We start from the raw sequence: 6314 nt of genomic DNA, 5'->3' as shown, positions 1-6314 counted from the left end.
CCAAGTAGCATGACACTAAGGGCCACAGTACAGTCATTAGACGGTGAGTACCAAATCTGAGTTGATAAATGAACAATGTACATCACTCCTTTTTTTTTTATTATATCCCAATGAATTGAGACCACTTTGGTAAAATTTTGATGCATGTTGTCCCTCATTTTCAAGGCTTGAACAACAATAACAACAAACTAAACACAAAACAAAAAAACCAAAAATATTTCTTCTTCCTTCTCTTCCCCTATTTTTCCCCCGAGTCAAGGAAGGTCTCATATAACACAGCCTCCCAAACTTCTGATCCTCTTGCCTCTACTTTCCAGATTCTGGGACTTTTATAGCCTTGTGTGCATTCGACACCATGCACCATGTTGGTGAAGACACAGTTTTCAATAACACAGGGGCATCATCTGAGAGACCTCAGAAGGCAAGCAGCAGTGGCATCTAATTCTTGTTGGAAAAGATATCAGAAGCTGGACCATCTGAAATCCCTACATCCTGCCTTTAGTGTGACCTAATACCTACCCAGATCATATCAACCCAGCAAGTGGCAAATAACTTCAGTGTCTGGGTAGAGTCTTATGCCAAACAATCTCCCAGAAGTGACAGCTTTTAAGCCAAGGTATGTCCTGACCATAATACTGGTTTGTGGTCATTGGAGGTCTTTTAGGCTAATACTCTCATTACCAGACAGAATCTTGGCGTTAATGTTGGAGCCCTTATTCCTGCTTGACAGAGGTCACAATAGCCCTAGAAATAATTTATAAGGGACATCTGAGGCTCAGTGAGATGCAGATCGCTTTCCCTCCAGCTGTGTACAGGCAAAGAGGCTGCTTTTCCTCTGCTGCTCCTGCAAACTGACGCCCCAGGTCTTTGCTAGAGAACTAGCTCTGAAGCCCTCTGTGGGCCATTTCTCTTCTCTCTCAGCTGGGGGAATGAAGGAGCTCTTTTGCTCACTCAGGCCAAAGTTCCACACAGCAGCTGTGGCCCTATCGCTAGCTATGACCAAGCTTACCCATGGGTATAGTATAAATTGTATTGATAAATCATTATGAGTTGCTTGTGCTATTGAGAGTGGATTGTGGAAGACACCTCCCTCTCCTCAGACTCAAGTGTGGTTATTTTAAGCACCCTCCAAAGTTCCCTTTCCCGCATTCAGGCTGCTCCCACCAGCTCTGTGAGGAGGAGAAAGGAGAACAGGAAACAGCTAAGGGTAGTAAAAACATTGTATCCTTGAGAACAGCTGGAAGCTACAGTGTTTCCAACACAAGTTACTATTGCTTACCCGTGGTGTGAAAATGCCTGGTGTGGGAATGGAAATCTGCAGGCCCAGACATTGAGAAGCAGCTTCTGCCCAGAGCTCTCTCAGTTGGGATCTTAGCATGGTAGCTTCAGTGGGCTCCCAGCAGCTTGCAGAGCGGCTGTAAACACCCCACTTGATGCTGTTTGCTATCTGCCTGCCGATTCTCTCTAGTTGATTCTTGTCATTTATTCTTCTACCTTTACTTGCTATGAACTTCATAAACTGCATCCTTAATCCTAACAGCCAGAATCTGGAAACAACCTAGACGTCCCTCAACTGAAGAACTGATAAAGAAATTGTGATGCATTTATACAATGGAATACTACTCAGCTATTAAAAACAAAGAAATCTTGAAATTTGCAGGCAAATGGATGGAACTAGGAATGATCATCCCGAGAGAGGTAACCCAGACACAGAAAGACACACATGGTATACAATCACTTATAAGTGGATATTACGCCAACATAGATGTCCTCTGGGGGTCTTGGAGATCAGGACAGATGCTGGGACTTGCAGCTGGACTCCAGGTGAGAGTGGTATGGAAGAATGGGGGAATGGAAGGACCCAGAGGGTTCTGGAGCCCCACAAAGAGTCCATCAAGGCTGGCAGATCTGGACCCAGGGGGGCCTGCACAAACTGTTGTACCAACAAAAGACAATGCATGCAGTAAACCTGGACCCCCATCCAGATCTAGCCAATGGACCTCTCATTCTCCATGGTTGTGGGGAGAGCAGGGACTGCCTGGCATGAACTCTGGTGTCCCAGTTTAACCACTTCCCCTTGGTGGGGAGGCTCAGCAGCACACAGAGGAAGGGGTAGCAGGCTATCAGGATGAGACCTGGTAAGCTGTGATCACATGGTAGGGAAGGAGGTCCTCTTCTGTCAGAGGACCGGGGGGGGGGGGGGGGGGAGGGGAGGAATAGGGCAGAAAGAGGGAAGGAGGGTGGGAACTGGAAAATACAAGTGAGGGGGTAACAATCTGGATGTAATCTGCATAAATTATTATTTAAAAATGAGGGGGAAACCCTTATTCCCTAGAAACCAAAAGTATGGTAGCTAATTCTCCACATGGGTCAGGCTTAGTGTGTGTGGCTCGTAATGGCTTGTGGTTGGTTACACTGCCCATGATGGCTAATGGTTGGCTATGCTTGGTCTTTGATCCTTGAGAAAATAAGAACACAGGAATGCTGGGATTCAAATCACAGCTACACAACTACCAGCTATGTGGTCTTAGCAAGTTGTTAGGCTTTGCTTCCTCCCTCTGTGAGGTAGAGATAATGATGTTTGATAATGACAGTTCTTTTTCTTTTCTTTCTTTTTTCTTTCTGAGACAGAGTCTCTCTATAGAGCCCTGGCTGTCCTGGAACTCTATATGCAGTGAAGACTGGTTTGGAACTCACCGCCTGCCTTGGCCTCCCAAGTGCTGGGGCTAAAGGCGTGTGCCACCCTACCTTGCTCGTAATGATATTTCAACCTCATCAGTTATAAGAATTAATTGAATAAGCTAACACGTGTAATATGCTTGGAGCAGAGCCCAGAGCCCAGAGTGAGTGTGCCTAACCATTACCTAGCATGGCAGGGATGCTGGCGTTGTGGCTGGGGCTGGTGTTAATGTAGGCCTTGCCTATGACTTCACAAGCCAAGGCCCTTTCTCACCCACATTGTGATTGCTCTTAGGCCTTTGTCTAAGGCTCTCGCCCAGACAACATTACAATTCTTCCTGGCACAATCCTGCTTCTATTTTATGGGCACTGCAGCCCAAGTTTGTATCTTTACTTTGGGAGTTAAAATGGACTATTTCCGGCCATGTTAAGCATTCTTCTTCAGCACTTGGAGTAGTTTTGGGGTGTCAGTTAAATGTCCCCCCCCCCTGGTTCCTGATTCAAATCTGTGAAGTCATCTTTGACCTCTCGCTCTCTCTCTCTCTTCAAGTGCTGCAACAAATCCTGGAGTTCTGCCTTCAAAATGCATTTGGTTCTGACCGTCTTCACCATTTCTACCTCCCATCTTCCTGACTCTCAGGAACATCTCCCAAGTGCTCAGTTTAGTGTCAGATTCTGCTCCCCACCCCCATCGCAAGCTCTGTTTCCTTTACCACAACTGTGGTGCCTTTTAAGTCCTTTACATCTGACCTCTGACCTCAACCTTCCAAATCCCCAGAGCCCTAGATGGGAACCCTCAAGTCCCTGCAGCAGTTTCTAAGGCTCAGCAGGATCTGGATGACCTTCCTGGCTCCCTCTTTTTCCTTGCCCACCTTGTGCCCCCTGCTTCAGCCATGCCAGCCTTCTTGCTGTTCCCTGAAACACGCTGTTGGTGACCAGGACTTCCTCCATCTTCCCCAGGGGATGTTGCTCCTCATATGTCTGCATAGCTGGCTTTCGCCCCATGCTGGCTTCATGGTACAGCACTGAAGCAAAGAGAGGCTTGTTTCGTTCTGAAGGTTCAGGTCCAACACTGCTTGGCCCCACAGATTTGGGCCTCTGATGAGGGTGATACCTAAGAACTGAGAACATCCTTAAAGCTTCACCCCCTAAAGGGACCCCACACCCTGATCATACTAGTCACAGTGAAGCCATGACATCAGCTAACTTCATTCAGACTTTTCCCCAAGTGACTCATCATTAAAAGGCTTCTTCAGACCATAGTTTTCAAAACTACATCATTCTCTCCCTGGCGTTCCCAATTGCCCTTATTTCAATCTTTGCTCTTCTTAGGCAGCTCACAGTTGTTCATAAATTCAGTTTTATCTCTGTCTACTAGAATGTTTAGGCTCCTTTTGAGCAAATACTTTGTCTTGCTTATTCCAATGTTTAGTATATAGCAGGGGTTTGAAGAATAGTCATTAAGGAAACAGGAAAAGAAGTAAAATCTCCATTTTACTCCTTCATTCTAGTCTTCCTCCCTCCCACCCCCACCCAATGGTGGGAGAGCAGTATGTAAAAATGTTATACCAGGACAGAGGCAGAGATAGAGGGAGTGGGAGTCGGGGGGAGAATAAATGAGTCTGCTTCAGGGTGTGCTGACTTCTCAGTGGATAATGACTAAGGGTAGCCAAGTTTGGCTGTCAGCAGCACTCCCTATGATCTTAACTGGCTAGAATATTTTAGTGCCCCCTCCTGATGTGAGGGGGATGGATGCGACTCTGCTGTAGGAATAAATAGGCCCCTGAACAGGAGATGCTTTCCTTGTTTTGTCTTGTTTGAGAGCTACCATAGCTGTCCTTAAACAGGTAGGTGCTTTCTGGGAAGAACTGTAGAAGCTGACATGGGTAGAGGTGGCAAGGATGTCTTTTTTTTTTTTTCCATTTTGTTATTAATTTATTCAGATTACAACTTAATTGTTATCCCATCACTTGTATCCTCCCATTCCTCCCTCCTTCCTGCTTTCACCCTATTCCCTCCCCTAGGTCTAAGAACGAGGAGGACCTCCTCCCCCACTATATGGTCATAGGCTATCAGGTCTCATCTTTGTAGCCTGCTTATTCTTTCTTTGAGTGCCATCAGGCCTCCCCACCCAGAGGAGGTGGTCAAATATGGGGCACCAGAGTTCATGTCAGAGTTAGTCCCTGTTCTCCACATAACTGTGAAGAAAGTCCTGACCATTGGCTAGATCAGAGTAGGGGTTCAGTATTTACTACTTGTATTGTCCTTGGTTAGTGCAATAGTTTGAGCAGACCCCGCATGGGCCCTGATCCACCCATCATGATGTTCTTCTTGTAGGACAAGGATGTCTTTAAAGATGTTTCTTTATGGAAAGGGGGTCTGGGCCCTACACCTTGGGGTTGTGAGTGTATTGTGGCAACAAACTGAGAAGATGAGGTGCTTTTCTTGGGTCTTGGGAAGCATGACCCCTGTTTTCAATGCCAGCTGCTGCTGCTGGAGGCCGCAGCATGATTTGAGAAGGTGATAAATCCAATCTGCTGTTTTCTTTCCCTGTCATAAACATATGCTGAAGAGTCTCCGCAAGAGACAGCCCTTGTTCCTGAGGTCTCAGTCATTTCCCAGCACCCTGACCTAGGGAGAGCCCAACACCCGGATGCTCTGAGAAGCTCAAAGCTGATGGTTTAGATCTGAGGGGAATCATCCAGCAGGCCCCAGGCTGGGCCATCCTAAAGACGGCTTCCAGCAGGAATGGTTGACTCTGCTCACAGGTCCTACCACTTCTCAAACTTCTTTGAGTACCTTTTTTATGTTCTGGAGCAATTAGAGAAGGTATCAGATTTTCCAAAGCATTCTGGAAGGTAGCCTTCTTATCTGACATAAGGCATCTTGCCCATGGCAGGGCTTAGCAATGCTGGCTGGGGCATATGAATCTGTGGATCCAAACCATCAGAACACCGCGTGAGAGGGGAGGCGGCTTCCATCAGAGGTGGTTTCGGGGTCAGTCCTACAAGCCCCCTTCCTACTAAATAACTGCGTCCATCACAAAGGGCAGCCCCATGTGTCGGGTAGGGGGATGCTGTCCTACTGTGGGGCGACTTGTGGGATGAGGCCACAGGAAGTGACAGCACAACAAGACAGTAAGGAAGCTTCTTGTAATTATCCCCCATTCTGAAATTTCAAGCAAAAATTGCTTCTGGCTGGCCAGCCCTGTTAGCTGATTGTCAGACTACAGACAAACACTATAGCCAGAAAAGTCCCCACTGGGATTTCGCTGGCAACAAATGAAAGCCCTGGCTATGGCCCCTGAGGACTGGCTAAGCAAAAGCCCTCCTCTGTGGGCGCCCCTCCCCCACACTTGGAGTATAAACGCCTGTTTGTGGTGGGCTATGGGCACCCTAGCCCACAGTTTTAAGGCAGCTGTAGACTCCACTGGGGACTTCACAGCAGCACAATGCACCTCACTCCTCACAGCCAGGGCGACCTCAGGCTCAACAGACAATACTTTTAAAGGCATTGTTTACAAATCAATTTCCCCTTCTAAATAGGCTGTTCCAAGAGTAGACCCTCCTGCTTGCCCAGCCAAGGCCCACCTGTCACTGGGGCTTCCTAGCCACGCTGTATTGATCTTTTTAATC

The 6314-nt window shown here is 47.3% G+C and overlaps 1 long non-coding RNA gene across 2 annotated transcripts in view; it reads left to right on the top strand.

Annotated features, from left to right (window-relative positions):
* The first annotated feature begins 330 nt into the window (after nt 1-330).
* Nucleotides 331-6314, top strand: part of LOC311605484 — a 33421-nt gene continuing 27437 nt past the window's right edge. For both annotated transcript variants that reach the window (XR_014781978.1, XR_014781979.1), the window contains exons 1-2: nt 331-616; nt 1541-1824. This is a non-coding gene — a long non-coding RNA (uncharacterized lncRNA). The remainder of the gene's footprint in view (nt 617-1540; nt 1825-6314) is intronic.

The sequence above is a fragment of the Acomys minous genome (genome assembly GCF_964271855.1).
Source record: "Acomys minous genome assembly, chromosome: 9".
Classification (NCBI taxonomy): domain Eukaryota; kingdom Metazoa; phylum Chordata; class Mammalia; order Rodentia; family Muridae; genus Acomys; species Acomys minous.
The sequence above is the reverse complement of the archived record's forward strand: the minus strand, read 5'-3'. Positions and strand labels throughout refer to the sequence as shown.